The sequence below is a fragment of the Eumetopias jubatus genome, unplaced genomic scaffold (assembly GCF_037043125.1).
Source record: "Eumetopias jubatus isolate StellerSeaLion01/CBP00866 unplaced genomic scaffold, mEumJub1_p1.0 scaffold_2, whole genome shotgun sequence".
Classification (NCBI taxonomy): Eukaryota; Metazoa; Chordata; class Mammalia; order Carnivora; family Otariidae; genus Eumetopias; species Eumetopias jubatus.
The window spans coordinates 137,109,629-137,134,347 of record NW_028274808.1 but is presented as its reverse complement, the minus strand read 5'-3'; the positions used below and the strand labels follow the sequence as shown (position 1 = coordinate 137,134,347).

Genomic DNA, 24,719 nt, shown 5'->3' with positions numbered 1-24,719 from the left:
ATGTGACAAGTACTCACAAACATGGTCTTGTTGAATCTGCCCATCAGTGTGCACGATTCCTATTCCACATATGCAGAACCTGAGCTCCCGAGGGGTGCAGTAACTTACTCAACATCACACAGCTAGTAAGTAGTTTGAGCCCAGGTCTCATTTTCTCAAAAGTCCACTCCTTTCCTCCACCACACCAAACTACCTTTCCATGATCAGAACATTATTATTAACTTTGAGATAAAGCTACTGGGGCAGGATTGCAGAAAAAAAAATACCTACTGGTCAATTTGTCAGCACAGCTGGAAAAACATCCTAAAGACTGCCTAATTGTTTAGAATATTGAGAACGCATGTCATTTTGTAACTAAACCCTTAAATACATGGAATAGATTAATGACATGAAAGTTTATCAAACTCAATTTAGATGTGAATTTGATGTTTAAAAAACCTCAAACTCTGATACTGATCTAGGAGACAGAAAGTAACTGATATAAACATTATTCTTCAGAGGAAAAAGAATAGAAACCATATGAATATCATAAATAAATAAAAGGATTTATTATAAATAAAAAGTGTATGAAAATAAAAATGTTTCTGAGATTTCAGAATTATTTTAGCTTTCATTTCATTGAAAATAGGAAATAAATATTGCCACTATCTGGAAGAGAATAAGTAATTGCTTATGAGCAAAAAGGAAATGTCTAAAATTATAACCATAATATTTATAGCTGAAAAGATGCATTTTATAGCAAAATAAAAATCTGTGTATGCATGTGTATATTTAGATGGTGAGTCAAAAGTCAAATTTAAAAAATGCATTAAGTAGCATCTACTTGTTAGAACGGCTTTCAAGTGTAAACTGTATGCAGATCTGGCATTATCTTTTGAAATAATAACTTAACTGAAAGAAATTCACTTTGAGAACAAACAGTTTCGATCTGCAATGTGGTTTTGAGGTGGCAAGAAAGAGAATTTCTTGAGGATACAGAGAACCCGCTTTGGATAATGACATTGGGTTTGAAAACATTTTTTAAAGAATAAGCCTTCATTTCTAGTTTGCAGGCTTAGTTTTCACTCATATTCCAAACTCAGAAATGCACAAAAAATTATCTGAAATAATTCTATTAATTGCATTTATTAATGAACCAGATTATGAGTGAACTGGGCAAGTGCCCAATGTGTCTTGCAAACTTTGGTAAATTTTGGATTGGAGAATGCAGTTTGGATCTAAAACCAAAGTGTTTCATCCCATCCCCACCCAAATGCAGACCTTGGGGCCATCTGGAACCTGGGGTGGGTTGGGAAGGTGAAGGAGAAATGGATCTTTTAGAGCAAACTCAGCACCTAGGCAATGCTTGGAAGATCACAGGCCTGCCTCATCCACCCTGTTACTGGTTGACTGGAGAATAGAGAGGGAAGGGTAAGAGGTTGATGCTCTCCCTTTGTGCTTTCTCGTACAGAAACAAAGCAAGGGGGGAAATCGGAGGGGGAGACGAACCATGAGAGACTGTGGACTCTGAGAAGCAAACTGAGGGTTCTAGAGGGGAGGGGGGTGGGGGGATGGGTTAGCCTGGTGATGGGTATTAAAGAGGGCACGGTCTGCATGGAGCACTGGGTGTTATACGCAAACAATGAATCATGGAACACTACATCAAAAACTAATGATGTGATGTATGGTGATTAACATAACATAAAAAAAAGAAAAGAAACAAAGCAAGCCAGAGAACCTGACTGCTCCTATGTGGGTCCTGCAGAGCAAGAGATCTATGCAGGAACAGTCACTTTCAACACAGGGACATCCTCTCCGAAATGAGCTCCTGTTCCTCCTTTGTGGGGAAGCAGATGTGGGGCTGGGAGAGAAACTAGAAAGTTTACTTTCGAAGACCACAGTCCTGAGAGGAGGAGAACAAGGTTCCTTCCTCTGTGAAAACACGAAGATAGGAGATTAAACTTCTTCCCTGAAGACTATGTAGAGGAACATGATAAAGTGCTGATGAGGAAGGGGCAGAGGCAGAATGGCCGCCCTACTTGGTGTTACACTTTATTTGAAGGATCCCGGAGTACTATAAAACAGAACCTAAAATGTTAGAGAGTTTATTGAGAGTTTTTCCAGCTTTGGTTTATCATCCTTCTGCCTTCCCTGGGTCTAATGGTGGGCAGAGGAGACAATCCAAGCAACACACCTGCTTGGGCACAGAATTCTCATTCTGTCCAAAGTAAGGAAGGATGTGCCATTGGCTTGGCCTATCATGCTTGGCTATTTTCCTTTAAAATTCATTCTCTTCCAGAAGAAATCACAGTCCCCTAACCTGAAAATCTGCTTTGGAGCAGACTCAAGAATTTGCCAAACATACCCACATGCGTCTAATCCCAGCAGTAAACATAGTTAGAGTGTTTTCACCGTAGTCTCTTCTTCACTCAACACAAAAAAGCAACTGGGGGGGCTGTCTCGTGAGTTAACCAGACACTGCCAATCATGCCTGCACTCCAGCAGGGGACCTGGCCCAGGACTAATATGTCATTGCCCACTCTAGGCATAAGTCATAATCTAATTTTATAAGCAGGTACATACCTGGGAACTGGTTAACGTACGCAGTCTTGAACTTTGAAGCAATTAAAACATGAAAACTAATTAAGATGATAATAAACAGGAGTTCAGGAATTCATTTAAATGGAAGAGTCCATTAAAACATTTATCCATTCTTTATTTTACTCAGCATTTATCTGAGTAAATATCTGTAGGCACCAAGCACAGTTTATGGGGATAAAAAGATAGATTTAATTCCTGTCCTTAAGGAGCTCATGGTCCAGGTATAAAGGCAGACATGTAAAGAAGCAAATGACAACTGTCATAAATCCTTTTCCACAAAAAGGCAGATACAAGTTTTATAAAAATGTAACATGATACATGCTATAATAATAGACACAAAGTTCTGTGAGGTACAGAGTGGGGAACAAGTACTTTTTAAGATAACATTAGGCATTCTCTAAGTTGGAAAGATTTGAGAACATATTAATTAATGAGGATAAGGACCTTGGCTTAATTTTTTAATACACAACTATTTGTAAGCCTGGATTTCTGCTGTGGTAATTGTTTAATGTGCTTAGTTTTTGCTTTATTTATGACATATTCATGGCAGCCATGACTAGTAATGACCTCTGGCTTATGAAAATAGATCTTTAATGAAGTAAACACATTTACTGGGAAGCCATTGGAACATCTTGGTCCTGTGGAAAAACACAGTTATGTGTTTACTGATAAATTACTGATAAATTTCCTGCTTATGTAGCTGACCTGCCATGTTAAAGCATCATTCAAGCAATATTTTGGAAAAATCAAACAAATATCCTTCTCTGAAAACAAAGGGTTGAGTTCAAGTTTTTAAATTTTTTTGTTTCTTGCTTTTGTTCAGTTTATCTGAGATAAAAAAATTAAAGCGTTTAAAAACATTTCTTTTAGTTTGGGATTTTAAAATTACTTGGAAGTCATTGTAGTTCATTTGATCTATACTATTTCTCTCTGGGCTAGTAGGACAAATTTCTAAAACCACTCATAGAGGTTGCTCCTAAATATCAGCAGATTGAAGGATTTAGGAGTATACTGAGTCCACCATAGAAAAATTTCTTCTATTTTTACATTGTTTTCCTTTCCTTCTCTTTATTCCACCTCATTTCCAAAGCAGTCTCTTGTTTCCCACCTTTCCACCTCACACCTCAGGCTTCTCAGTGGTATATGTGAATGCTGCATAGCTCTTTCAGTTTGAGTAAGTGATTCTGCATGTTTGTCTTGAATAGCCCAGTCTCAAGCTCTTCTTATAGATTATATTCAAGTATAGAAGAGATATATTTGATATAACATAGGAATTGATACAGCAGAGAGTCATTAAATCTCATACTATTTAATAAGATCAGTGATCGTATATGGTGGACATCTCTTGTTTCTTCTGCTAGTAGCACCCTGATTTTTTCCTTGGATATTCACCCATAGCTAACTCAGTCCATATGACCACAGGGTAATGAGAGTGGTGTATCACAGGACCATACTGCTTGCATCGGAAGTGGACATGTGACTTAGGAAGGGTTGATTAGAGCCAGCACTGGAAACTTTGCAGAAACTAATGGGATGGGGTTTCTGTTTTTGTGGGAGTAAGCTTGGAGCTGTTGGAGCCAGTCTGCTGCCCACGAATGACACTATCACAAAGAAGGCAAAGCTGAGAGATGGAAGGAGAGAAAGAGACCCTGGTCCTGATAATATTGTTTGAGCCCCTAGATCTAGCTAGTCCTAAGTCTAGTGGAACCCTATATGTTTCAGAAAAATGAGTCAATAAATTACTAAATTTATTATAGCACATTGTCCTTCGGCCTAAAGTTCACATTTATCACATGAATTCTTATTGTCTCTTATCTGTTTCCTCCACTAAACTGTAAATGTCTGGAGATCAGAATTCCCTACTACCTGCTAAGAGATGCTCAATAAATATTTCTTCAAATGAATAATCCAGAATCTATCCTTGAAACAAAAATCACACACCTACATATTTAGCAACATTGATAACACACCTACATATTTAGCAACATTGATAACACATGTTAATATTTCTTTTATATATATATTTTTAATTTTTATATATGTTAACATTCCTTTCTTTTTATAAAGGCCAGATTTTATCATCAAATTACCATGTTTCTGGGCAGGAAGTGGGATAGTACTCAGTTTAAAACTATTTGGGAAATAATTTGCACCCATACAAGTTCTGTTTGTGGAATTGCAAAAAAAAAAAAATAGATATATGCAGAGAAATGATACTTTCTATTATACTTGAAGTTACTGGTATTATAAGCACAGATTGACTAGACACCTACATAGAGTACCACAATGTAGTTCCTACCATGCCTTCTCTAATAAATTATTTACAAAGTTATGTAATATGTGATAATCCTGATACAGTCTCACTTTGCTCTCCTAACTCTCTTAGAATGGGTAAGCTACAATAATAGAAATCACCTGTCATTTAACTAAATATGTGTTTAGCAATTTGAGATTTCCCCTATGTTCCCCCTCCTGAAAAATCTACAAATGGAAGACTAGAAATATTACTACCTGTCTCTGCTTGAACTGCCTACTGGAAGGGTCTCTTTATCCATGGAATTCTGGATAAATAAGAATTAATAATGAAGAAAGATCAATGTCCCACAGCACATATAATTTGTCATTCAAGACAAGCTGTGTTTAGAGTGGCAGGAAAAGGTAGATGCTAATCACAAAACATTATTAGAATGAAGAATTATACAATTAACCTACACTTTACTTCTTCAATCGTGAGAGATTCATATCTGAAAGAAACATCCACGCAAAAATGAACAAACCAATATCGTACCATACTTCTCTGGCACACCCAGTATCTTTCCTCTCCCTTAGATCCCCTTGCCCTCAACCAACAACAGCTTTTAATCGAAAAGAGGGTGAGACTCACTCACTAGTAAGTGTCGCATTATTGGATGTCTCTTTCAAGGTAGCTGCCTCTGGCTTTTCTTTCTCTGACTTGGAGCTCTACTTTAACTGACATGTAACTGAAAGTTCAATGTCTAATGGCTTCTTGCCAAAAGGGTTCACCTTCAAGATGGCTTGGCTTCTTTTTACTAAAGACTCTTTTAATCCTGATTCTGTAAATCTAAACCAAAATTTACAACACAAAGCATTCTTTATTTTTTGACTGCCTCTGTCCTTCCTGGTTTAGAAAGAAGTTGAGTTCTGTGATATTTTGTGGTCTAACACTTGGCATGCTTTGTTCTTTTGTGGTAAGCAGTTATACAGCGATTCTCTGTATTGTTTTTTGAATTCTAATTACTAAGATTTTAACTTTGGAAGGCAAGACAAGCTTACTTTCTTTGAAAGTTTCTGCTCCATATGGCCATTTTTATGAACATAAAAGTTTTTTGGTAAAATTCTATTTGTTTTTTAGTTCTTCTTAATAAGCTCTGCAAGCTTATTACTAGTAGGATAAACCAGTTCTTTACCAAGAGGTTTCTGTGTCACTCTCTTGCAATGGCCTGCAGACTCTTCTTTTTTTATGATAGAATTATAATTTTAACAAATAACACACTTTATGACAACTGTTTTTTTTAAGATTTTATTTATTTATTTTAGAGAGAGAGAGAGAGCAGGGGAAGGAGCAGATGGAGAGAGAGAGAGAGAGAATCTCCAGCAGACTCCTTGCTGAGCACAGAGCCCAATGCGGGGCTCGATCCCAGGACCCTGAGATCATGACCTAGGCCGAAACCAAGAGTCAGATGCTTAACCAACTGAGCCATCCAGAGACATATAACAACTGTTTTTACTGAAATATTGTTGGATGCATATTGGTCTCAATGATCCTGGCAAAAGTAACTTAAAATATTTTGTGGAAGATGCTCTTGCCCATATGAATAGGAAATAAATGCTGTACTCCTGGACATTGCTGAGTATTCCTGCAAGCACTGCAGTTTCTAGGGATCTCTCAGTTTGGATACTTTAAACATAATCCACCTCTCCTTTCACTGTTATATCAGTACTAAGATGACTCGTAACCAGGTGATATGAACTGCCATAGAAATCCTTGAACTTTATTCAGATCAAATTTTGAACAGCATTCACTTTCTTTTTTATGTGACTTTTATCTTATAAGATATATATGCGTATTCATTAAACATTAGAAAGATGCACAAATAAAGAAATCCACCTGCAATCCCACCACTCCCTGTCCACATTTTAATGTTTATATATCTAGATTTTCTGTATTTTAAAATTGTCTTTTTACTTAAAACGAATTGTGGACAACTTTCCAAAATGTGGTATTCATTTAAATGGATTTGCTGCCTACAAAATCTTTCCCACAACCTGAATCTATAAGCAGAATCTTGAGGTAATCCCTCATGGCCTAAGTAGGCATGTCTATATATTTTGGAATAAGTCTCTCTTGTTTTCTGCTGATTATCAAGATCTGTCTTCCTACATATCATGAACAAAATAATTTTGAAGCTGTTCTTTGAATTTATGAGTCATTTTATAATGCTGTCTCCCCAACTCAGGCTCTGCCTAGATCAATAAAATTTTCCAAAATAATTGATTCAGCCAAAAGAAATCACCAGAGAGCTTTACCAAGGACTTCACTTACAAAGAACTCTGTCGAATACCAATAATGGTACTCTGGATCTATCAGGGACTCAGCTTTGTTATAATACTTGTGCCTGGCACAGGGTAAGCCAGCAATAAATCCTGAGTGATAAAAAGTAAAACAAGTTACCTAAGAAATTCTACATAATTAATGAATCATTGAACACTACATCAAAAACTAATGATGTACTATATGCTGGCTAATTGAACATAATAATACAAAAATAATTTAAAAAAAAGAAAGAAACTCTAAATCTACAATGTCAATGGTGGTGCCAAAGCCCCAGGGCTATTGACCGTGTTTTTGAAATTTAAATAATGTGAGATATGAATGAAAAACTATTTAATGAGGTAACAATTTTATAAAATAGCCTAGAGGTGATATTATTATTTTTTAAAGATCTTATTATTTATTTGAGAGAGAGAGAGAGTGAGCAAGCAAGAGAGAGAGAGAAAGCACCAGCCAGGGGAGGGGCAGAGAAACAGACCCCACTGAGGAGGGAGCCCAACATGGGACTCGATCCCAAGACTCTGGGATCATGACCTGAGCCAAGGGTAGATGCTTAACCGCCTGAGCCACCCAGGTGCCCCAAGAAGAGATAATATTATTAAAAATAAACATATTTAAGATTTAATATGTACCTGACATTAACACATATGAGTCTTTACATATACTCTTCTACATACATGTTTCAGAACAACTCTATGAGGCAGGTGTTTCAAATCTCATTTCACAGATAACAGGCACAGAGGTAGAGTAAACTGCTCTACATCATCCATGTAGCAAATGGCAGAAGAAGTTAAATCAAGCTGTGTGTAACTCAGATGCCCTCTGCATCATCCTTAAAATGCATGTGGCATTCCACAGATACTGGAATATGACTACAGAGTTCATTCCATTGCCAAAAGAAATCACCAGAGAGCTTTACCAAGGACTTCACATACAAGGAACTCTGCTGACCCTAGCAAGACAGGAAAGTTGGAAACTCTAATGTGAGTTTTGGTCTGTCCAGAGATGTTCTTCTTTAAGGTAAAAGGAATACCTCTCAGATTTTGAATTCCAGGATGCAAATTGATATTCAGGTTTATCATTGGTTACTTGAAAATAGACTTCAACTGAATTCTCCTTCCTTAAGGAGGATCCTTTCTCTGGCTCTGAAAATATTGCCAATGGGGCACTAGCAATAGTAAAGAATAAGGTGAAGTGAAATGAATTAATAGAACTGTATTAAAGCTAATATATATAAAACTCATTTTTTAAGTAAACCATAATTCAAGAGAAAATTAGCAAACTGATATAACATGTGTTATCCAACCTAGACAGTGTCATGGCAATGATGAAACTGCTTTAGCATTAAAGAAAGAAACATTTCTAAGGCTGTCTGATGAGTCATCGCAACAGAAGTCCAACTGGCTCTAACATTTTAGATGATATTTTTTTCTACGATATTGCTAACAAGCTTATATGACTCATTCCACACCGAAGATAAACTTGAAAGAGCAACCTGACTCTAAGAATAACTTCTAATATCTAGGGGGATTAACTGTGGTTCTGTTTGCTCACTAGCTCCAGAAAGAGTTATTCCATCCAGTGGTGGATACAGTATTTTTCTCAAATTTATTTATTTTTTTTCTTTTTTGGGGGGGGGGGCAATATAGATTGACCACAAATTATAGTTGCCAGCACCACTGTAATTGCCACAATTTCCAAGAGGATCTTTGGCACCTTAACTCAGGTACCTCTCAGGCACGTTGAGAAAGGAAACCTGTGAGCAGACAGTTAGGATACTATGACAAGGGCTATGATAGGCCATAGTTGCTCAGGGCTCCATGCATGCACAGTGAAGGGGAACATGGACAGAGCAGTGGTAAGAAAGCATTTCTTTTGAGAGATTTCAGATAGGACAGGTGCAATCCAGGTGGAAAAAGTGCTAAGGATGCTCTAGGCTGGAAGGTATACAAATAAAGGCACAGAGGTATGACAAAGCAACCTTGAGGAACTAGAAACAGTTAAGTATGGGTTATGTGTTAAGATGCAGATAGTGAATGTTGGGATGGTAGGTCAGTCTCTAATTTAGTCAAATACTCTGTACCTTTGGCTGTTCATTGGGTGATGAACTAGCCTCCTATGAGTAAACATGATAGAGCTTTGCTGTTTTGTTCATGTGCTCCTTCCTATGTTTCAGTGTGGAATGTGTATGCATGTACTTGAATATTCCTTCCCACTAAGTGGTTAGCTCTGAAGACAGGGGCCATATGCATCAAAGAACGTTTCAGATTAGGCATCATCCTCAAAGTTACAGGCAGTGCAAAAGTGGTACCCTTAGAGTAACACAATATGTACAAAGTTGAGATCAGTTAGGAAGCATCTTTCAAGTACACTGCTGAGTCAAATGAAAGGAATATAGAATATGTTTCAAGTATACAGGGACCACAAAACACCATTAATAAAAGGATGTTTTATTAATAATAAAAAGAGAGGACTTAAAAGAAAGATAACTGGACTTAAAAGAAAAGATGAATAGGAATTGGCATGAGGAGCATTTGTAAAGCAATGGAAGTGGGAAGCCTCAGACCACATGTGGATGATAGCAGGTGGATTTACATACATGGTAGGTTGGGACTTTGTCAAGAATCAGTGAGAATGAGGGTGGTACGATGGATGATGTTAACTAGATAGAAAGGCTGACCCAACTACTCTTTATGGAGAATGGTAGGATATAAATAATAAATAAACAAATTGATAGTGAAAGATCCTGATAGTCCAACAAAAACAAAGAATTGGATTGAAACCAAGGTAAGGTAGCTTGTGAGTTCTTGGGGAGGGAAAAATATTATGACGAAAAAGATATTTGAGAGAAGCAAGGTCTGGCAACAATTTCTCTTTCTTCACAGAATGGAGATACTGGATCCAAAACGTACAAGGCAATGATGGTCCCCCTTTTCATGATCTTGTTTTGACTGATTCCATATTACAAACTGAGGAGACAGACTAAATAGACCAAGGCTTTGGTTCCAACCTTGATTTTCTACATGCTACTATTTATTTCTTCTTTCAACCTGACAACCTAGATCTTTTTGTTTATTTGTTTTTAACTTCTTTTTATCTTCATTTTCATATGTTATCTGGGACAAGCCACATCATCTCCCTGGTTCTTGGATTCTTGACCTGCTAACATGCAACAATCCAGATTATCACTAAGGGTGCCTTTCAGATTTAGAATTCTATGAAATTGCATTAAGATTAATGAAGCACAGTCTTATGTAACTTTCCCCATGGATAAGAAAACCCTTTTGTTTTACCTAGGGAAGAACAGGGGAGCTAGAAGCCTTGAAGAGAACTCTCCAAGTGATTAGTTCAGTTTTGATTTAAAATTTTTTTTCATATTTTAACATCTCTGATGTAGAGATGTGTCATATAACCAATGGCATTATACCATCATAACTGACAGCATATTTTCCTTCTTAGCAGTTCATAAAATAATGGTGTGTTATACAATTGAATTTTCCTGTAACTCTGAAATCCGGTTAAGGTCAGGGTATATATAGAAGTAGATCCTTCAAAGATCTAATGCAACACTATTTAGATGAGTCAGGAACACAGGTGGAATGGGGACAGAGTCTTCAAAGTGATTGCCAATTATTATCTCAGAAAATCCTCCTGGACTATAAGACAGTTCCTCCACATCTTCTACCCTAGGTCAGTCTTCTGATTATTCTAAATAAGGCTCAGTGTTCTATTGGTTGATGCTTTTTATTGTATTATTAATATGTACTATTATTATATTTATCATCATCCTTATTATTAATCTAGGCCAGTGTTTTCCAAACTGTAGCCTACAACCTGTTTGTGGATTATGTAGTCAATACAGTGGGTTGCCATAGCATCTTAATAAATAAAGCAGCATAGACTAAAATAGAGTCTCATAGTATGTCCCATATGGTGAGTGTATCATTTCCTGAGACTTTTTCAGATGTGATTACTTGTATTCATACATACATACATTCACCTATGTGTCTGCTGGTACATAGTTTAAGATATATTTCTATTGTGGGTTGTGGTTAGAAAAGATCTTAAAAATGCTATTCTACACCCAGCCTTAGAGGTGGTCATGGCTATTGTAAATAGCTTGCGGCATGAGCAGCCAAGCAGAGAGATGCTGAATTTGGAGCAGTGGTTTTGGCCCTCAGGAGCAGCACGTCTATACTCCCACCAATCACCTACTTGGCAAGATAAAACAGTACTTTGGATGGGCTTGAACTAGACACTCAAAAATAAATCTTTGATGAATCTATCCTCTTTACAAGACCTCTCTATTACCAGAATTGTTCAAGAGCTTTTCTACTTGATGGCTCCCTAACTGCTTTTTATTTGATTGGTACAATTATAGGCTTTTATGACAAAAAAAAAATTCCCTTTGACATTTCACATTTGGTTACAACATTTATTTCTAAGAAAATTTCCTAAGGGAGGTTTTACCTTGGAATTTTGACTCATATGTTTATCATCTTTTAGGCAGTACATTCACATGAGGAAGGTATTATTTGAGGAAGTAGATACTATTAACTACCTTTCCTTCCAAATTACTCACAACTATAAATAGCCAGGACCCCCTTACAGGCATATAGATTCATTCTGTGTTTCCTATAGTGCCCCGAGTTTCTGCTTTTCTTCCACTTCAAGCATCCTTCCTGTACGTCACAGCAGGGGGTTCCTACAAAGTAGGAAGTGAAACCAGCAGCTGCAATAATGAAAGTGGGAAAGGATTGGTTTTTCCCCTACAATCTCTATCGGTAGTTGAATCAGTGTCTTCCTGAAGGATATCCTTAGCTTAACTTTTCAGATGGATCAACATTCCTTTTTTTTTTTATTATCATATAATGTATTATTTGTTTCAGGGGTACAGGTCTATGATTCATCAGTCTTAGCAGCACTCACCATAGCACATACCCTCCCTAATGTCCATCACGCAGCCACCCCATCCCTCCCACCCACCTCCACTCCAGCAGACCTCAGTTTATTCCCTGAGATTAAGAGTCTCTCTCTCTGGTTTTGTCTTGTTTCATTTTCCCTCCCTTCCCCTATGATGCTCTGTCTTGTTCCTCAAATTCCACATTAGCAGTGAGATCATATGATAATTGTCTTTCTCTGATTGACTTATTTCGCTTAGCATAATACCCTCTAGTTCTATCCATGTCGTTGCAAATTGCAACATTTCATTTTTTGATGGCTGCATATTCCATTGTATATATATATACCACATCTTCTTTACAGATGGATCAACATTCCAATGCAGACACTCTTTGAGAGTCCAACCAGGTGGAGCATCCTGTGAGTCTCTCAGACTCTTCCTGCAACCATTTCATTTTACAAATGAGGAAACTGAGGCCGAGACAAGACAGTGGCTAGCCCATGCTCAGAAAGCCTGTTCCTGGCAGATCTGAGATGGCTAAATTGTCCCTCAGTGAATTAGTTCTGTTATTTTAACTTATTGTATTTAGACTCTTTCTCAAGATTACCTTAAATCTTTGGAAGAGGTGTAATACCTGGCTTAAGCATTTTAAATCTATTATTGAGTCTCCCAAGGGAAGTTTCTCCTCTTATAGAAATTCATGCTAGACAGTTAAAATTAATAAATTCTAAATAATTTGGTAAGTCATATGATCTGATTTTAAATTCCCTTGCTATTTTTTTCATGTACTTCAGAAGCAGAAAAATAAAAGCTGTGTTTTCTTTCTCAAGATATCTGTGAGGAAGATCAATAGTGAGCAGGTTTCCCTACAGCATATACATTCTATAATAGCAATTTTCTTTGTCCATTGGGAGGCTGTGAAGTAATTTCATCTTCTATTTCCAATGAATACAAAAACAATACACATGGTTTAAATATAAGGATTGAGTCACCACTACTTCCAAAGGAGCCAAAGAATTTTATTTATAAGTTGGAGAATACAGAAGTTTCAGAAAAGGAGTGCCTTTTAAAAATTACTATATTTGGGGTGGGGGGATGGGTTAGCCTGGTGATGGGTATTAAGGAGGGCACATACTGCATGGAGCACTGGGTATTATATGAAAACAATGAATCATGGATCACCACATCAAAAACGAATGATGTATTGTGACTAACATAATAAAATTAAATTAAATTAAAAAAATTACTATAGTTGGCCCTTGAACAGCATAGGTTTAACTGTGGGGGTCCACTTTTATGCAGATTTTCCCAATAAACAGAGTACAGAACTGTAAATGTATCTTCTCTTCCTTATGATTTTCTTAATAACATTTGCTTTTCTCTAGCTTCCTTTATTGTAAGAATACAGTATATAACACATATACTGTTTATATTATCAGTAAGCTTTCTGGTCAATAGTAAGCAAATGGTAGTAAAAAAAAAAAAGCCAGGCGTTTTGGGGGAGCCAAAAGTTATATATAAATTTTTGACTGTGCCAGGGGTTCAGCACCCCTAACTCCTGAGTTGGTCAGGAGCCAACTGTATTTTGAATGAGAAAAAGAAGACAGAGTTTAAAATAAGCAAGATGAGCATGAGAGAAAGAACTTTCTGACATCCGAGTAAGCAAAACAACCTCAGATGTCTTTGACTAGTGTGTTTTCACAGAGTTTGCTGTCAGGAAAATTTCCATCTAAATGAATTCTGTTTTTTAGTTCATATCTTTGTAAAACATGTTTTTGCTAGAAAAATGAATTTATTTTAAGTAGTATGGTTAAAACTAACTGACAGAATATTAAGGAAAACTTTTACAACGATCTGATAAAAGAACAATTATGTTCAAAATACCAAAGTAGATAAATTCATAACATAAGTGGAAAAATATAAATATACCTGTATGTATAATGATCCGTAAGTATGAACACTGAAGGACATCCATTCAATGTATTATGTAATAACTGAACTGTCAGTGGAGATTATATAGTAAGATAAAAAATATTTATGATATATGAAGTAGAGAGGCTACAAACTTGGGTGTACAAAATGACTAGAGTTATGTAACTCCTCCATCTTATTAGTCTATGTAAACACATACAGACACACCAGTTATTTAAATAGTGGTTACTGAAAGATTTTAATATTAAAGCAGGTATCTTTGGTAATATTTTTGAGATACTTGTTTCCTTTTTCTTTTTTAAAATCTCATAAAATAAGCATGAATTTGAGCTTTGAGAGTAATAAATAAATGTGTTTTGCTTTGGCGGGGAGACTCTGCCCCCCCATATTACTTTCACTGTCAAATTTGTATTCAGTAAAGCCTTCACAACCGCCTAGGATTTCCCCAATTTATGTTTAAAGCACTTCATGTTCCCTGAATTCACCTGGCAGTCTCTGTAAACAAGATCATAGTTGAGAATATAAAATAAAATAAAAACAACTGTGAGCATCCAGAGGATGTCAGAGTTCACAGAGTTCACAACAGACTGACAAATTGGGCACCCTGAAGTCCAGGCGTTTTGCTCCTGTACTGATTGAAAGCCTCCTTACTGGTACCGTATTCATAATTTTTGTACGCACAGCTATTTGACTTCCAAGCCTAGCAGATTAGAGGCAAGTCTGAAGGAGGCTGGGGGTGTGGAGCTGCAGCTAGCTGCCTGGCAACAAGGAAAGTGTCAGAAAGCTATAAAAAGAAAATGAAGGAGAAAACCTTTAAACATTCAGTTGATCAGGAGATCGAGCAAAGGGGGCAAGCGAATTTATATCCTCCTGTAGGACCCAGATTATCCTTATATAGCTGTAGAGAAAAATAACTTAGTTAACACTGAGTAATGAAGGAAAGGCAAAACTGTAACCAGAATACACTCTTAAAGAAAGAGAAGAATAAATTATGTTTGTTTAATATGATTTCCACAGAAAACAATTACAACAAAAATATTCTTGTATTTGAGGGAATAAATCGGCAACTATATTGAATGACTCACTCCCAGATGTTTCAGGATAATTGTACTGTAATCTTTTAATCTTTTGCTCCCTTTTCTCATCACTTGAGAACACTTGCTTCTTGGTTAGAGTTAGCCCGATGTTAGGGCCATGACATTAAAAGTCCCTCTAGAGACTGATACCATATAGACAGGAGGTAATAGCATGGAAACGCAAGAACGTGGCTAAATTGTGCCATCCTTGCTTTATATGGGTGTTCATCCCAGTATCCATGGTAAGCTACTAAATGCCTTACACTAGCAAATCAGTAAATTATTCTTGTGCAACTACTTCTTTTGGTGCCCTGTGTAACCGGCCGTGTGACTCTCTTTGGTACAACCAGCTGCTTGCAAAGAGCAGATCATGGTTGACATAAGCTGGTTGCCAGAGCTCAGCCTTAAATGATAAAATTAGGGGACTCTGGAGTCTAGGAGATGATAACAACACTGACAAACTGCTGACTCAGAATGCCCAAATTCTTTATTATCACGGAATAAATATCCCTTAAAAGGAATAATTCAGTTGGGTGTGTTCTACCCTTGTTCGTTTGATTGAGTGCTCGTCTTCCTACCTCTGTTGCCCAATTTAAGTACTCAAGTTTTTTCTATTGTGAAAGTTTCACTTTTGCTGATGCCAATCCCCTTTTTCCCCTTTTCTCAAAATTTCCATTTCCCTAATATTCTAGTCTAGAGGTGCTTCTGCTCACTCCTGCCTCCCACAGCCCTTGGCCACAGCCCAAGGCGGGTGGGCGGAACGCTGTGTGTCAGGGACGGTCTGGGTCAGAGTGACGGGGCTGAGGCTCAGTTGCTGAGACAGATTCGGGCTGCAGCTGCGGGGCCAGTGGATAAAGGACTCTTTCAGCGCCCCCTCTCTTTTTCCTCACAGGATAAGGGCTCACAGAAGTTTCTTTCTCTGTCTTTGCCTTTTATGCACCCATCACAGCTCAACATTGCCTTCCCGATGCTTTCAGCTTTCCAGATGGAACATAGAAAGTTTAGGGGACCTATCATTTGTGCCTGGAAACTCCTCAGAATTTACATCTAAGAAAAAGTCTCACCTAAATCAAAATACTCTACATCCCCTCCCGTCCTAGGGCGATGTCCCACTCAATTCCCACTGGCTTTTAGTCTAGTGATTTCCACGCCCATCTCTCTGGAAGCCAAACTCAGCCGGGCCTCAGTTACTTGCTAAGGGGGCTGTTTCTCTCCAACAGACTATTTCTTGTTTTCAACTCGGCTGCCCTTTGTTCTGATTTCTATGTTTTCCTTTTCTCCCGTCCACCTATCTCTAAAGGCTTGCTCTCTGACCATACACTAATTCTGCCTTCTCCTCTCCTGGTTTCTTTCCCTACTATCCTTTAGTCTTTCCCCTGCTCCGCTTTCTCTTGCCTCATCCCCCTCCCATTGTCACCGATCCCCTTCCTCATCCCAATTCTCTCCCTTGCTCCTTTTAGTGATTTCTGTTCCTGATCCTTACCTTCTCTGTCCTGGTTGTCTTGCTTTCCCTCTTCTGATAAACCAAACCCGGCACGAAGAAAAGATATTTCCTGCCTGTGAAATTTTGCCATTCTACTTTAACAAAAACAAGCGCTGCCAGGAGAACCGCTTAACATTAATGAAAAATAAATATTTGCAGAAAGATAGGAAGCAGGACAAAAAGTACTTATTTGCTAGAGTGGAAGTTAAAAATTGATACTGTGAACTCAAAAGGAGACATTTCTTTCAATAGTTCAGGAGCCAGGATTGGCAAACTCAGGGTTAATATACCTAGGGTCTATTGCCAAGTCTGTCCTATTGAATATTTTTATCTAGTGGTATTCAGTTTATCATTTCTATATAGGATTTTTGTCTTTCTGATTATTAGTTTTCTTAATAGCAAAAATCTATTGTAACGTTTTTAAATGGGACAGGGTGTATCATGAAAAGTTATTCTCCCATCTGCCAAAACCCCAGGTCACTTTCCCAGATGCAACTACAGTTTAGGATATGCAAGAAATCTCCATTCATAAACAATAATGTGTATATCATGTATATACAACTGTGTTCCTACAATCTTCATCCCCCTATCTTATACAAATGGAAGCATACTGTACACATTACAACATAACTTATTTCATTAGCTAAATAATATATAATAGAGTGAATTCCAGTAAGGACTTATAAATCTATTTTATTCTTTCTCACTGTTGCATAGAACTCCATTTTATTAATACTCTATAACTCAGCAGTTCTCAAATTCTTTTGGTCTCTAATCAAACCTTTACACTCTTAAAAATCACTTAAGAGTCCAAAGATTACTTCTTAGTTATACTGATACTTATGTAATATTTACTATATATAAATGTCTGTGTATTAGAAATCAATTCTGAAAAATTTATAATATATAGTAAGATGATAACTGTAAGCCCACTGCATATTAACATAAATATGTTTTGTGAAAATTAATTATATTTTCCAGACTTAGTGTAAAAAATGGCATTGTTTTTATAATTTTGTAAATCTCTTTGTTTGGCCTAATTGAAGACAAATGAATTCTCATATTTGCTTTTGTATTCAATCTGTTACAAAATTTTGTTTTGGTTGAAATATGTAAAAGAAAATCTGGCCTCACACAGATATGTGGTTGGAAAAGAGAGGAGTATTTTGATAGTCTTTTCAGATAATTGTGAATATTCTTCTCTGTATAAAAAAAATCAAAGAGGTGGTAATTTCTTAAAGGTTAGTTACAATATAGAATCTGAAATCACATAAATAAACTTTTCCAACTTTGTTACATTAAAATCTATTGGTCTATCTTACACTTTGAATGGATCATTTATCTCTGCATGTGTTGTAGTATCATGCAATAATCATTTGGAAAATAGGATTTACTGAGTTATGCGGATCTCCCAAAGGTTGGCCTATTTTATTACGTCATATCACAAAATAATATTTATTAATATCACCACCAATCTCCCCCCAAAAGTCCTTAAGTACTGAGAACTTGTCAAGTTCCTGGAGGCTCTCCAAAATTCTAATTTTCTCTTGAAAGCTCAAATTTTAACATTGGTAAGAAATGTGGTCTATTATTTTCCTTGAAGTGATAAGCCCACTTATTTTTGAGGAAGTATCTGCCCAATAACTACAGTTTGAATTCTGAATAACTACAGTTTGCCTGTCAGTTTTTCAAGTACAATGTTCCATTACAGTTCAACTTGCAACTCAAACAATGGGATAAGTGCTTTTCCTTGCAATAACCCCCATACTTCATACAATGCTTTTTGCATGCTTCTCATTTTGTCACACAGAATATTAGAAGACAAGAACTCAAGGGACAAGATTTAATGAAATTGGTAATTTGCACTATCTCATCAAGGACATTCTTAAGTAAAACTAGCTTTTTTTTTTTTAATGGGCATGTGCTGTGGTGAAGAATATAATGACTACCAGCATATCTTGGTGCCACTGTCCTGATTCATACTAAGGTACCATTGGTTTTACCCACCATTGCTTTTGTACTATCAATGCAAACGTCAAAACAATGAAAAAGATGAATAATGTCTTAGCATTATTAAGAAAATAGTTTGACCTCACAGTCAGTCCTAGTGGTGTGTGCATCACATTTTGAGAACTGCTATTATTACTTATTTAGCCACCTTGCTGAACATTTAGATTGTTTCTGGTCCTATGCTAATACAAATTTTCTTTGTACAATATCCTCAAATCAATATTTCTTGATTTCCTATTTGTAAAACAATTTAAGCTTCAAGGGTGTTAAAGAGCTAAAAATCCCTTATTTTCTAGCTCTCTTATTTTGACAACAAGTATGAGATCCTGTTAAAATGAAGATCAACCAGCTCTTACTGTTAAAATAAGACTCTCAAGCATATGAAGATGCAAGTTGACCTGCATTCTGAGATTCATGGGCTGAGAAGATTTCAGTCTATAAATTCTCTATAAAAGTTAAAAAAAAAAAGGAATTTGAATAGAATTGTGGTGTTCCTTATTATTTGGGTTCTTTGGAAATTTTCAGATATAACAGAAAATGGGAATTGACTTAGAATTATCTGGGAATAATTGTATTAACAACATGGAATCTAAATCACTTAAGCATTCAAAATTATTTTCTGAAGAACCTACTGTTTATTTAGTACATGGTACTAATACTAGGCACTGCAGAGACAGTAAAAGTGCATTAAGGACAGATTCCGACTGCAAGATTACCAACAGTGGTTGAAAAGCTTTTGTCAAGTGAACAACTGCAAAGACCACATCCTGTTCTCTCAGTTTAAGAATATAGAATAGAGTGGGGTAAGGCAGTGCAATTATGTGGTCTTTCATGTTACTAATAACGAGGGTAACTACAGTCCTGGGGTTATCCTGGTTGTCTCAGCACGATGATTAACAGCATCTCCTTTCACTCTCAGTAGTGTCCGTGTTTGAGCAATAGATGACATAGTCAGGTATAATAGTGGACTTAGAGTTTCCCTCAAACTTTCGTCCTATCATTACATCTCTGCTATAAGCCACCAAGGACCTCAGGTAGAAAACTAACATTTGTTGAGCACCTAGTGTATGTTCTGTGTGCTTTTTACACACATTTCATTCTATATGCGCAACAATCCCATGAGAGTATTACATCCTCATTTTACAGATGAGGAAACTGAAACTCAGAAAGTGTCCTAACTTGACTAAGACTACAAACAAGTAAGTGCTTCAACTAGGACTTGACACCTTCTGTCTGATTTCAAAATCTATGTTCTTCCCCCAGTTTTTCAAAGTGGGTTTCATGAAATCAGTACTAAAATCATCTGGGTGATCATTTAGAATGTGGATTACTGAGCCTCACCCCAAAGCTCCCTAGCTGGAATCTCCCACAGAAGGTCCTGGAGAGCTGCTCTTTAAATAAGCTCTCTAAGTGATTGTCATGCATTGGGACACTGAAGGACCACTGTTTTACCTTATACCACCTTCAGAGCTGGGCCATCAATTCTTTCTTTAAACAAAAGATACTTTTCTAGGGGTGTCTGAGTGGCTCAGTTGGTTAAGCATCTGCCTTCGGCTCAGGTCATGATCCCGGGGTCCAGGGACTGAGCCCCCAGTTTGGCTCCCTGCTCAGTGGAGAGCCTATTTCTCCTGCTCCATCTGCCCCTCTCCCCAGCTTGCACACTCATGTGCTCTCTCTCTCTCTCTCTCTCATAAATAAAATATTTTTTAAAAAGATACTTTTCTAATATTCAAATAAAGTCATGAATTAGTGGGGTCCAAAAGTCATAGCATAGATCCTACTTGTAAGATCCAATTTCCTTAATTAATAACCAGGTATATATGTTGGCTACTTTATACACTTGATCCCTTAGGGTGATTAAGCTGACCATTCATTCTCTCTGTGAACTGCTTCCCTTTCCGAGAAGTTTACCTGGGCCTCTCACAGGATTAGGTGGGAACTTTTCTGTGAAAAAACCACTCTGTACATTCACATTGCAATTTTGGCAATGTCATCTGTGGTTATATAAACTTTATGAACTTTAACAAAATGCCTTGGGGTGAATTATTTTTCTGATTATTGATAAACTATGACTAGAATCAAATTCATCTGGCATTCATTGCAATAGAATCATTAAATGGCTATTGCCAAATTTATCTGAGATGCATTGCTCAATGCCAGCTGAATACATCCAATTCACATATTTTATTTAAGAGAATAGGGGCGCCTGGTGGCTCAGTCGGTTAGGCAACCGACTCTTGATTTCAGCTCAGGTCATGATCTCAGGGTTATGGGATAGAGCCCTGACATGCTCTGTACTGGGCATGGAACCTGCTTAAGCTTCTCTCTCTCTCTCCCTCTGCCTCTCCCCGCCCCTTTCATAAAAAAATAGTAGAGAATAATAAAGATTAACTAATTCCACATGATGTGACTTCTTTTTCTTGATCAGAAGGACTTGGGCCCCCTACATGATATGATTTCTATAACACACTCCCGGTTTATAATTTAATGGATTTGAAAGGCATATCTTCTTAAGTTTGCCACAGTCTTGAATCTGCAAACAGAATGTTAGTGGTTACCTTCTGGAGTTTCTCATCTGTAAGAACATTTGAAATGTACTAGATCACTTGGAAAGCTCCCTTTGTGTTATGCAATCCACTTCTAGGTCTCATGGTTAACCAAGACCATGCTGTGATAGAAGGTCTTGCCCAGGAGAAAAGACTAATCCAGTACCAAGTCAGGCTCCACATTAAAGCTGGGAAGAGTTGCTAGATCAAAACAAATGTTTAGGGAGGGTAAGGAACCTCAATCCCATCTGGGTCAGACTCAATGGTCAAAGAGAAGACAGATCTGAGGGGTTTTAGGGGGTCATCTTATCTGGGTTTTGAGGTATTTGGCTCTAGCTGGCAATGGTATGAATGTCCAGTTAATGCTGGAAGCCCAGGAGACCAGCAAGGGAGGCAAGAAGCAAGGTCTGGCTGAACGGAAAATGCTTACACAGAAACTGGGTAAGAAAGTCATCTAGGAATAAAGAGTTAAAGAAGGTAGCTAGGCAACAGAACCTAGGAGTCGGGCCAGGCAAGCAGAGTTGCCATGCTCATAAAGTTTAAGGAAGGCTGTGGCTTAGGCCTCACAAGGGCATTAAGGTTCAGTGTAATCAGAGGTATGGAAGAAACACTGCTTCCAGACCCCACTCACTAATGAGCAGCCCTCTGGCTCTCACTGGCCCGGGGCCTTGGTTGGTCTGAGTTTAGAGGTAACACTATCATTAATAGCCATTAATTCATTTGTGTATTTTAATCTAGTCTCTTGGCTGGTGCTTTTTTCTTAAGCCATTATCAATGTTTTACTTAGATTCATCATCAAGGATGTTAAATGGGAGTCTTTTGTTGAATGCTTTACTGTAGCTGCAGGAGCTATTATACCCAAAGGTGATATCTTGAACCACCTGTAGATGTGGACCTTAATTTACTGAATGCCAGCTCCAATTGGTATTTTGATGTTTTAAAGCTTCTTTGATTCACTTCGTTATTAGAATAAGAATGCATATTTTGCTTTACAGGAGTCCAGACTGATTCCTGTCCAACTGGGAGAACAGAACAGTCAGAGCCTCTTGAAATAATAGCATGATTTCCTCCCTAGAATTCATCACTTATGAGCAAGGCATTTATACTGATGGCTTGTGAACAGTTTTTATTATTGACACATTCATATTTTATCTTGGCCACATCATATGCAGGACATCTGAAAACTATTAAAAGAAGAAAATTCTTTGGCCAGATTCGATTTCCAACAGTCTGAAGTAGAATTTGAGAAAAATACAAAGGTACAGGGCTATAGTAAGGCCATAGAAAGTGATTAAGAATCATTAGACAGGAAACTATACTGACTTTGCAGGACTGGAGAATTTTCTTAATTATGATGCAAAATAGCATCAGTGTTTCTAGCTCCATCCTTCACATTAATAGTTCATGACTCCCTACATACAGGAATGGCACTTGAAGATTCCTGGCAATGATTCTGTAGTCTCAGTTGGCCTTCAGAAATGTGTGGCATTGAAACTGACCTGGGTTGACAGTACAATGCTGTGTGATGTGAGCAGAAAAGGATGCTGAATGTATGAGGCCACCTGGTAAGGACACCAGTACTGAACATGCTTCATTACATACTGAAGTCAGTCTTGGAGACTTATGTGCATGATCCCTCTCTGTCCTGCCTTAGATGAAAACTTGTACACACATATACATATATATAACATGTAACATATATGTGTATATATATATTATACCAAAGGTAAAATGGATCCTTTCGAGTCTGCTCGTACTCTCTGCTCATTTTGGACAAAACTGTTAAATACTGCACAAAATTATTAAATACAGCAATGTGAGCTCCTGCTATTGTGAGTAAAGCCACAGGTCTGTCTTCTCCAAGAGCCAGGATCCAGATGTGACAGTAGGGAGGACAGTGAAGGTGCTTCCCATTAAGAAAATATCACACACCAGGCAAAGCCTCTGACAACATGGGACAGCATTAAATCAAGAAAGTTTACAACAGAAGTTCATTTTAGCATTAAGAAAATACCACACACCAGGCAAGAGTATCATTAGAAGGAACTCCTCTAAAGCCACCAGGTATGGATATTTCAGCCACCCCTACTTAAGGGTCACCAGGACTGGAAAAATAGGGATTCATGATTCTTCTTGAATCCCAGCAACTGCTGAAGGCATCCGATATTTCTGTTCCCACTAATATAGACAGACACAACTTTGAAAAAAACATTCTTCCTGAATTTCATAAGCAGGAAGGAGGGTATCATATAATCTAGTGATACCAGTTCACTGTTGTTACTATATTCTGTGAAAATGAATAAAGGAAACCTCATTCAAAATGGAATCGGGGGCGCCTGGGTGGCTCAGTCAGTTGAGCGTCCCACTTTTGATTTTGGCTCAGGTCATGATGTCAGGGTCATGAGATCGGGCCCTGTGTCTTGGGGCTCCATGCTGAGCAAGGAGCCTGCTGAAGATTCTTTCTCTCCCTCTCCCTCTGCGCCCCCCCACCCCTGCTCTCACACACACACTCTCTCTCTCTAAGAAATTTAAAAAAATAAATAAATAAAAATAAAAAATAAAAAACAAAATGGAGTCAGGAAACCATGAAGAGAAAGCTCTCAAGCTACCAGTCCTGACAACTTAACAGTCCAGCAGGAAGAAGGAAGATTTCCTCACAGCCGGGAAACAGCAAGCTGGCCTAGCCTATGGCCAATGACAAGCTACCACCACTTCCAACTCTCGTTTTTCTCCAATGAACTTTTGTTCAAAACAACCACTGCCAACTTTCTCCTTTCCTCTCTATAAAAGGATGCTCTCCTCCTTTGTCCTCCGCCCTTGCCTATGGTTTGCCATAGTTTGCATGTCCTGAATTGTAATTCCTCTGCTATTATTCTGAGTAAACTCATTTGCTGCTCTGCCACCAAGTCAGTCACCATCATGTCTCTGACAGAGGCTGAGAGGATCATCATCCTGTGGAATAAGGTCTACACACAGGAGGGCCCCAGTGGTGCTGAGGTCCTGGAGATGTTCCCCCCAGCTATGCCTGCTCCAGGCACTTTGACCTGGAGCCAGCTGTGCACATCTATGCACAGAGGATTCCAGGCTGGGGGTCGCCAGGGGCAACAGGGACACCAGCAGGCCAACATGGCATGTGTCCTATTTGAGCTGAGAGAGCTACATGCCTATATCCTGCAGGTGGACCCAATCAACATTGAGCGCCTGTCGCATTGTCTGCTAGTCATGGTCACCTTGTGCTTCCCTGAGATTTTCCGGGCAACTGCCCATACTGCCTGGGACAACTTTCTGTCCATCATGTCCTGTGTTCTGACTGAGAAGTAGCCCTGAGGACAGGCTTCAACCCCTCTGCTGCTCTAGGGGGTCTCCCAATCCCTCCCACCTCCTCTGCAGTGAACCGATAAATGAATCAGTGTCCCCAAAATAAATAAACTCATTTGCTGCTTGATAAACTTTGCTGTTTAATTGTTAAGCTGGACTGCTCTGTCTGATTTCCTATAGTTGTATCTTTCATGAGTGAGTGTGAGTTTCACCAAGAGCAGCTCTGCCTCAGTGCTAACACACTTTACAAGAAAATAGTCATAAGCTATCATTATTGTTTTAAAACAGTTGCTGGACA

General features: G+C 37.9%; 1 pseudogene; it reads left to right on the top strand.

The window, feature by feature from the left end:
• The first annotated feature begins 24,022 nt into the window (after nucleotides 1–24,022).
• LOC114224918 (hemoglobin subunit zeta pseudogene) lies at nucleotides 24,023–24,424 on the top strand (annotated as a pseudogene).
• Nucleotides 24,425–24,719: the final 295 nt, after the last annotated feature.